Source organism: Pongo pygmaeus, chromosome 18, assembly GCF_028885625.2.
Source record: "Pongo pygmaeus isolate AG05252 chromosome 18, NHGRI_mPonPyg2-v2.0_pri, whole genome shotgun sequence".
Taxonomy (NCBI): domain Eukaryota; kingdom Metazoa; phylum Chordata; class Mammalia; order Primates; family Hominidae; genus Pongo; species Pongo pygmaeus.
This window is the reverse complement of record NC_072391.2, coordinates 50,029,461-50,038,775: the sequence shown is the minus strand read 5'-3', so window position 1 is coordinate 50,038,775 and position 9,315 is coordinate 50,029,461. Positions and strand designations below refer to the sequence as shown.

Here is a 9,315-nt window from a genome sequence, read left to right as displayed (position 1 = left end):
TCTTCAGCTGCATCTGCGCAGGAACAGCTGAGAAGACGGAGGCCTGCCTTCTCAGTTGAGCCGCATGTGCCTTCATCCGCAAATCTTCCGTCAGCGACAGGACGGAGGTCACACGTGGACCCAGGCGGACACCTGTGCTGCCCAGTCCATCACACACTGCCCCGCCTGCATGCTGCCAAATGCTGGTGCCCAGGTCAGAGCTCCAGCAGGCCCCGAATTGGGACCTAAAGCCAGTTTGCATGGGCACTTGGCAATTTTTGGTAGGGAGGTGGGTAAAAAAGTAGATGGATGTGAGAAGAATGAGTTTCATTTGATAGACTAATTAGCGATTTGAAGTGATTTTACCTTTATTTCCTTCACTTTAAGCCAGTCATGGGATTTCACAGTGATTTCTGGGGTGGGGGCGGAAGGAAGGCGGTGTTAAGAATCATCGGAGCTGTGCCCCAGTCAGCCCACGGCGTTGCAGGCAGGGTGGGCCCTCACTGGGGCAGCTGGAGGAGCACGGACTGCCCAGTCGGCGGGTAGGTGATGTTCCAAGAGCGTGAGAGCTGGTACGCGATGTCCTCCGCAGCTTCCAGCTTGCGGAGCTCCGTCAGGCCGTCCCTTGCTGTGGCCAGTGAGTTGGCAATCAGCTCAGCTGCCTTGGAGTAGCCCTCAGCAGAGATGATGGCCACCTTTTTCTGCTGCTCAGCCTTTTCCACCACAAATCTGGCCCTGTCTGCTTCCTGCTGAGCTACCTGTTTGGCTTCCACCGCTTCTGTGAACTCTTCCCGAAGGTCAGATGTGTCAAGGACACGTCGTCCAGGATGAGCCCAAAGGTGGCTGCTCGCTCTGTAAGTAAGGTCGTTGCTCACTTACCTGGAGACCAGCTCTCTCTGGGTGATTAGTTCTCCAGCATCAAAGCTAGCCACCACGGACTTGAGGATCTCGGTCGTGATGGATGGCAGCACCCGCTCATCATAGTCCTCTCCGATGCTGGTGAAGATGCAAGGAAGCTGGCTAGTGACAGGCCAGAAGAGGTTGAGGAGTGTGATGTTGACATTCGGTAAATCTTTGCTACCAGTGATGGCTGGCACATTACGTGGTCAAGAAGGACAGTCAAAGATAATTGGTTTCTGTACTCATGGAATGAGAAAGTGAGTCCTTTCCCCTACCACAATGTCCTGTACTCCACGGAATCGGTCAAAGATGACAGCTCTGTGCCCAGCATCCACATTATATAAGGCAGAGTTCATTTTACCAGGCCTCCTGCAACAGCTAAGGCCAGGCCAAACTTGCTGATGAACTCAAACACTTTGGCAGCCATGTTTTCTTCTGCTGGACCCTCTCACACCTGCTTCCACGCTGACCTCCACATGAATTCCCCCGCCTCAGTTTCTTAATTTGAAAATGAGGAAAATGAAAATACCAACATTAAACATATGTTTTGAGGATTAAACAGTTAAAATAAGTAAAACAATTAGAACAGTATTCATAACATAGCAACCAACCTTTTAGTTTTAGCTATTATTACTATTATTGCAGTCCCTAAAATTTATATAAGAAAGGTATGATAAGTTTCGGAAGTTCGGTAGCATTCATCTGCAAAACCGTCTAACGTTTTTCTTTCTGTGGGTATATTTTAGCTACTTATTCAATTTCTTTAATGTCATTAATCTACTTGATTTTATTTTTTTCCTTCTTGACTTGCTTTTGGCAAGTTATATTTTTCTAGCAGTTTGTCCATTTAATTTAAATTTTCTTTTCTTTTTTTCTTTTTTAGAGACAGGATGCTCAGGCTATAGTGCAATGGTGCAATCATAGCTCACTGCAGCCTCTAACTCTTGGGCTCAAGTGATTCTCCTGCCTCAGCCTCCCGAATAGCTGAGACTACAGGCGTGCACCACTGTACCTGGCTAATATTTAAAGTTTTTGTAGAGACAAAGTCTCGCTTTGTTGCTCAGGGTGGTCTCAAACTCCTGGCTTTAAGCCATCCTCCTGTCTCGACTTCCCAAAGTGTTGGGATTCCACGTGTGAGCCATCATGCCCTACGCATTTCATCTAAATCTTCAAATTTATTGGCCTAATTTTTATAGCATATTCTTATTAATGTCTAGTATTGCTATATCTGTATTTATGGCCTCCTTTTTATTCCTAATATCATTTTGGGGTATGTTGGATGCTTAGTTCATTAAATTTTATACATTTTATATATGTGTGTATATATATATGTATGTGTTTTTTCTTTGTCGATCAGTTTTAAATGTTTTCTACTTTCCTTTGCAATTTCTTCCTGGATCCATGAATTTATAATATTTATAAATTCAAAATTTCCAAACAGATAAAGTTTCTCTGGTTTTCTTTTCATTATTGAATTTTATTGTATTGTCGTCAGAGGCTGTGGTCTGTATAATATTACTCTGTTTCAGTATCTATAATATATCTATCTATGTATTTATTTATTTATTTACTTTCTATATTTTCTGGCTGGAATGTGATCCATGTGAAGAACAGAATTTATTCTGTTTAATTCACCATCATGTTCCCAGTGTATAGAATGATGGTTGGCATATAGTAGTAACTCAACATTTATTGAATGAAACAATGATTAATATTGATGGTAATCCTTGATGATCAGAATATATTTTTTCTAGGTGGTCTTCCTGGACCACCAAGAAGAGAACGCAAATTCCCGCGGGCTCTGGTCCATATCAGCAGACTTGGCTTCATATCCACATATGGAGTTACGTCCATATGTGCCTGACAAACATCAAAATTTCCTGAGCATCCAAGTAGAATTTGGAGGACTCTGTCTACTCCCAAATTAATTTGATTCTGATTTGTCCACTCTCAGTGCCTCAGCATCAATATGGACTCTGCTTCCCACAGATAGAAAGACTGACTTCTTAGTCCATTTGGGCTGCTATGACAAATCACCATAGACTGGGCGATTTATAAACAATAGAAACGTATTTCTCACAGTTCTGAAACTTGGAAGTCCAAGGTCAGGATGTCAGCATGGTCATTTCTGGTGAGAACCTTCTTTTGGGTTGCAGATGGCCAACATCTCTCTGTGTCTTTACTAGGCAGAAGCGGGGAATGAGCTCTCAGAGTGTCTTCTCATAAGGGCACTAATCCCATAGATGAGGTCTCTGACCTCATGACCTAATTACCTCCCAGAGACCCCATCTCTTCATGCCATCACCTTGGCGGTCAGGATTTCAACATATAAATTTTGGGAGAGCACAAACCTTCAGGCCATAGCATTGACCATAGCAGAACTGGCAATTCTCATACAAAGTTTTTGTTTCCCATATTTAATGTCTTCTACAAAACAATATTCATGCATTCTGTCAAGCAGTTGCAGAGTAAGGACAGCTGGTCATTACTCAGCTTGGTGTGCAAATAGATATTTTTGAAAATATATGATCTCTGAAGATTTTTATTCTTCAGACAACTTTGGCTTTGAAAACTCTGTATATCTTAAAAGCGGTTTCACAATGTCAGTAGTTTCCTGTGATTGATAGTCACAGCACACTGAGCTCACAGAGACATTAAAAATGTGGCATAGGAAAAGAAAAAAAGGGCTTTGCAATATTGGATTCTGTAGCAGTAAGTAATCTGCTCTTGGCTTTCCTTCCCTTTACTAAGGATTTTTTTTTTCCTCCTCTTCTGAAAGGTCTGTATTTTATTGCATTCTAGATTTGGACATACTAATAAAAATATATTTTTTCTATGCTTGCCAGAATCCTATTTCTCAACACAGACAGAATTATTGGATAAGTGCTGCAATTCTGTTTCTCTTTGGAATTTTGAAACTCCAAATTAAAAAAAAAAAAGAAGCCAAACAAACCAAGAAAAACCCAATAAGTTGGGATACCAGATAGAACGCTGACGTTGGCAGGTCTCTCCTGGGTGCAATGGGGATGATTGTGTGTTATACTCTCAGAAAGGGGGAAAGTGGCTGCATTACTGAGTGTGGTGGTGAGAAATAAGAATTGCATGATATGGAGAAGCAGTTTGGATCATTTTGGGAAAGCAAATAGGTTATTCCTATTGAATGTGGAAGGAAATAATTATTTCTGTAACTAGAATGTCCTGCAAATAAGTTATGGTAGGACAGCTGCTCTCATAAAGAGACCCAGGAATGTAATGACTCATCATAGAAATTTATTTCTTACTTAGTGACTGGTTCATGTTGGTAGGTTTATTCAGGGACCCAGGCTCCTTCCATCTTGTGGCTCTGCCATTCCCTAGAGCTGAAGTTACATTCTTTTTTTTTTTTTTTTAACAGCAGAAAGTACCAGATCATAATTACTGTAGGTTTTGCAAGTTATAATGTCTCTGTCACCTTTATTCAATGCTGCCATTGTACCGTAAAAGCAGTCATTGACAACACATAAATTAATGGCCTAGCTTTGTTCCAGTAAAACATCATTTACAAAAAGACGTGGCAGGTTGAATTTGGGTCTTGGGACATGGTTTGCTGACCCTTGCTCCAAAACCTGGTCATACTCTTCTGTATTCAGCAGAGAGAGGGAAGGAGCAAGGAGAAACAAGTGTGGAGGGAATCTAGAGGTCAAGCCTGGAAGCAAAATGCATCACTTCTCCTCATGTTTCATGGGCTAGAAATCAGTCACCTGGCAAGACTCAGTTGCTAAGGAGGTTGGGAAATGTAGTCTAACTGTTTGCCTAGGAAGAAAAGGAAACATATTGGTGAACAGGTGGCAATCTTAGCCATATCTAGCACAATAGAAAATCTGAAAAAAACTGGAATTCAAGGTTCATCCTCAAACTATCCTACTGTGTTCTAAAACACAGGGCTCAAAAAGCATGTTTCTGTAACCAGACAGGCCTGGGTTTGAATCCTAGAAGGGCCACATTCTAACCTGAGCTCTTGGGTATTTGTTTAACCAACTTGTGCCTCATTTTCCTTATGTGGAAAATGAGGGTAATTATGATTATCTCCCAGGGTCTTTGTGAATGTTAAATAAAACAAAAACTTGAGATAACTATCACTTCTAATGCACAAGAAGAAGTACATTACCACTATTATTTGAACAATGACATACTTTAGTTCCTGGCAGAGTATAATTTAATGCTTTGCACTTGGGCTTACATCCCTGCTCTACTTCACACTAGCTCTGTAATCTTGGACAAGTTATGTAACCTCTCTGTGTCTCAGTTTCTTCATTTATATAATTGTAACAATAATAGCACCTATCTCCTAGGGTAGTTGTGATGATTAAATGATTTAACAAATATAAAATCACAGGTGTCTAGACTTAATACTCAGTTAATGGTAACTATAATTATTATTTTAATACACCGATCGCTGGCATCCAAGGACACTAATGATAAAAATCAACGTTATAATAATATACATATATTCATCCATTCAGCAAATACTGAGCACCTATGGACCAAATTCTGTACTAGGCTCTGAGGATAGAAATGGTGACTAGACCTGGCATTTTTCCTGCCTTCATAAAGCTTACAATGTATTTGCTAATAGGTGCATTTTCTTTTTTGAGCAGCCTTTTCAGTGAGCACTTTAAACATGCTATCTCGTTTTATCATTTGCAATAATTCTGTGAATAATATATTATTGTCGCTATTTTACAGAAGACGTAACAGGTTTAGAGAACGTAAGTAATTTTAGCGAGGTCACAGAGCTGGTAAACGGTAGAAATGGTATTTGAAACTATGCACCTCAAACTTAAATGCCAGTGTTCTTAACAATCATGCTGGGCTGTCAGATCTGGCCACATAAAAAGGTTTGCTTGGCAAAGTGTACACTGTTTAATGGGAATGTAGGTTGAAGGCAGGGGGAAGGAGGGGGCTGTGATGGTGAGGGTGGCCTCTTGGCCTCTCTGGGAATTCAGTTCTATCTCTGGACCATTTATGACAGCAAATGCCCTCTCTACTTGGATGACTTCAAACATCCCCCAGGATTAGAAACATGTAATCTTATCAACCAGGTTTGGTTCCCGTCTGCAGGAGAGCTGGGCTTTTCAATTTAACCACTGGCTTAAAAAATGGAAAAAAAAATAACACAAAGAAATCTACTGTCTCTACCCTTCTTTAAAATGATGAATGCTTTTTAAAGGCAAATCCATCATTGGTCACTTGAGGGAGGAAATGTCAAGAAAAGTTATGGTTTGTTAGCTTTTACTTCTTGACATTATACAAGAAAGTAATTGAAGTACAACAAATGCCATGTTGTTTTACCTCATCTATTTATATAGCAATCTGACAAGATGAATATATATGTTACTGTGGATTTGGAAAAAAAGTGACACAGGCTCTGTGATTTGTTCTATTGTCTTATCAGTGCTGATCAAATGTGCTTTTCCTCAATAAAACACATGGCAGATGAATTAGTATCTTTTCATGTAGATTCCTGGATTTGAACAATTGAACTCATTTTACCCTTCAGCCCATTAGCCTCTTATCTCAAGTTCTTTGAGCTTTAACAAGAATGTATAATAGAGCATGCACAAATTCAATTCAATACAACAAATATTTATTTAGCACTCACTGTGCATAAGATACTATGCCAAACAGAAATGCCATTAATTCACAATTTGTGATAATTCAAACACAGCCTGGGCTAAATGTTACCATTATACCATTTATGAAAAAAAGAGTCTGCTAAACAAATCAGCAAGGTGGATCTTACTGTGTATTATGTTATGCACCTAAAAATCCCATATGTAAATCATATTTTAAATTCACAAAGAGTGCTTCCTGTTCAAAGAATTTCATAATAGTGTTTCCAGAGAATATATAATCACTGACAAATAAGAATTTTTAAGTTCGATGTTTAAAAGGCAAATGACCACTTTATTGAAGGATATTATGTGACTAGTACCATAAAAAATCCCAAGGCTTCTTTCTGTGATGCCCACGATCTCTTTGTGGTTGGGTAATCTGGTTGTCAAGCAACTTAAATAGAAGAGACATGTTAAATTATTATTTTTTTCTTCTGAAAGGTGTCAGACACAAAACAAAGGTATAAAGCTGCTTATTCTGTAGTGAAGATCTCTTCAGTTCCCCACATAGATTGCTGGGGAAGGAAAGTAATACTAAAACTTCAGTTAATAGGAAGAGGCAGAGTGAGTTTTCAGTGTGTCTAACCTTTTTATTTTGCTGATATTACCTTAGCCAATCAGCTGGGATCTCAAGTGAGTTATTCAGGGATGTAATATTAAGAATCATGAGGCAAAGTCTCCTGTCAAATACAATAAGATGATAATACTTTGCATTTTAGTTTCTCTGTCTTTTTTTTTTTTTTAATAGCCCCTTTGTTGAAACTGGCCCCTTTGCAAGTGGTCCTGTCTATATATAAATGGGTTGATAGATCTGACTCCAGAGGGTTCAAATTAAGGACCATCATTTATTTGTCAGTACTGTGTAGTAAAGAATTTGGCCTTGACTAAGGAGAGGTCTGGCTTTGCCTTCAGCTTCTGGGAGGTATTCTATGTTATACCTGACAGGAGCGTAATTGTTCAGAGTGGTAGGTGGCCACACTAGATCTTAGAGTAGGGCCAACCATACCCATAGTCTTAGGGTAAGGGTGGGCCATGTCAGAAAGACCAATCATATGATTGATAGTAGGGGTTTGGATCCTGTGTTATCAATTGACATGGAGACTGAACTCAGCAACTTGGGCAATCAGTTGATCAATTATGCCTGTGTAATGAAGCTTCAACAAAAACTCTGAGCTCTGGGGCTTGGGTATGTTTCCCCGGTTGGCAATACTCCTTGCATATTGACACATATCAATACTGGGAGTGTATCACATCCTGACTCCATGGAGTTGACAATGGAAACTTCATGTTTGTAACCCCCTCAGATTCTTCCTTAGGTATCTCTTCATTTTGCTGTTTTGAATTTGTATCCTTTCCATATAAACCATAACCATGAATATAGTAGCTTTCAATGAGTTCTCTAAGTCCTTCTGGGGAATTATAAAAACTGAGGTTAGTTTTGGAATTTCCCAAACTTATAGTTGGTGTTAGAAATAAAGGGAAGGCTGCACGCAGTGGCTCACACCTGTAATCTCAGCACTTTGGGAGGCCGAGGCGGGTGCATCACGAGGTCAGGAGTTTGAGACCATCCTGGCTAACATGGTGAAACCCTGTCTCTACTAAAAATACAAAAAAAAATTAACCTGTAGTCCCAGCTACTCGGGAGGCTGAGGCAGGAGAATGGCGTGAACCCTAGAGGCGGAGCTTGCAGTGAGCCAGGATTGTGCCACTGCACTCCAGCCTAGGTGACAGAGCGAGACTCCATCTCAAAAAAAAAAAAAAAAAAAGAAATAAAGGGAATCTTGGAAGACTATTCCTTCTAATCACTGCAGTTTGGCTAACTATGGTGAAGTATCATAACTGGAAGGAATCTATTGACATGCAAATGGGTACAGTTACATATAATAATTATGTCATACCTCAAAACTTCCCCCAAATGAGAGAATTCCCTTGGAGGTACTTGTAAATGTCTAAATTTGGTAAGTTTAGAAAAGCAGCATTAGCTACATCTCTCTTTTTTTTTAAAATTTAATTTTATTTTACTTTAAGTTCTGGGATACATGTGCAGAACATGCAGGTTTGTTACATAGGTATACATGTGCCATGGTGGTTTGCTGCACCTATCAACCCATCATCTAGGTTTTAAGCCCCGCACCCCCTGACAGGCCCTGGTGTGTGATGTTCCCCTCCCTGTGTCTATGTATTCTTATCATTCAGCTCCTACTTAGGTAGATCTCTTTTTATGCAACCATTTGAAATTAGAACAATTTTAATGATTTTTAGTTATTTCTGGGATTACAAACCTAAATACATAAGGGCATCAGAAGGTAACTTCAATCAGTGAAACAGAAGATGGAATCTGTGGTGAACTGAGGAACATATGCTAGTGTAAAGTCATTCAGAGCTAATAAAAAATTAGGGTCATAAAAAATGTCCATAACAGGAGTTAGCCCAGAGATCACCAGTTTGTCCTTTCTCTATGATTTAGGCTAAAGGCTCCATCTGAAAATGAATATTTTCTGTAATTGAATGTTTGACTATCCGTATTTTCTATTTCCATCTCTTTTTATGTTAGTTTTTGTTGAAATCTGTTCATTTCAATGAAATTTATTTTATTTATTTTATTATTTATTTATTTATTTATTTTTCTGAGACAGTGTCTCACTCTGTCGCCCAGGTTGGAGTGCAGTGGCACGATCTCGGCTCACTGCAAGCTCTGCCTCCCGGGTTCACGCCATTCTCCTGCCTCAGCCTCCCGAGTAGCTGGGACTACAAGCGCCCACCACCATGCTCGGCTAATTTT

The 9,315-nt window shown here is 39.8% G+C and overlaps 1 pseudogene; it reads right to left on the bottom strand.

Moving 5' to 3' along the window:
* Nucleotides 1-479: 479 nt before the first annotated feature.
* LOC129015765 (prohibitin 1-like) lies at nt 480-1,337 on the bottom strand (annotated as a pseudogene).
* Between the last annotated feature and the right edge of the window lie 7,978 nt (nt 1,338-9,315).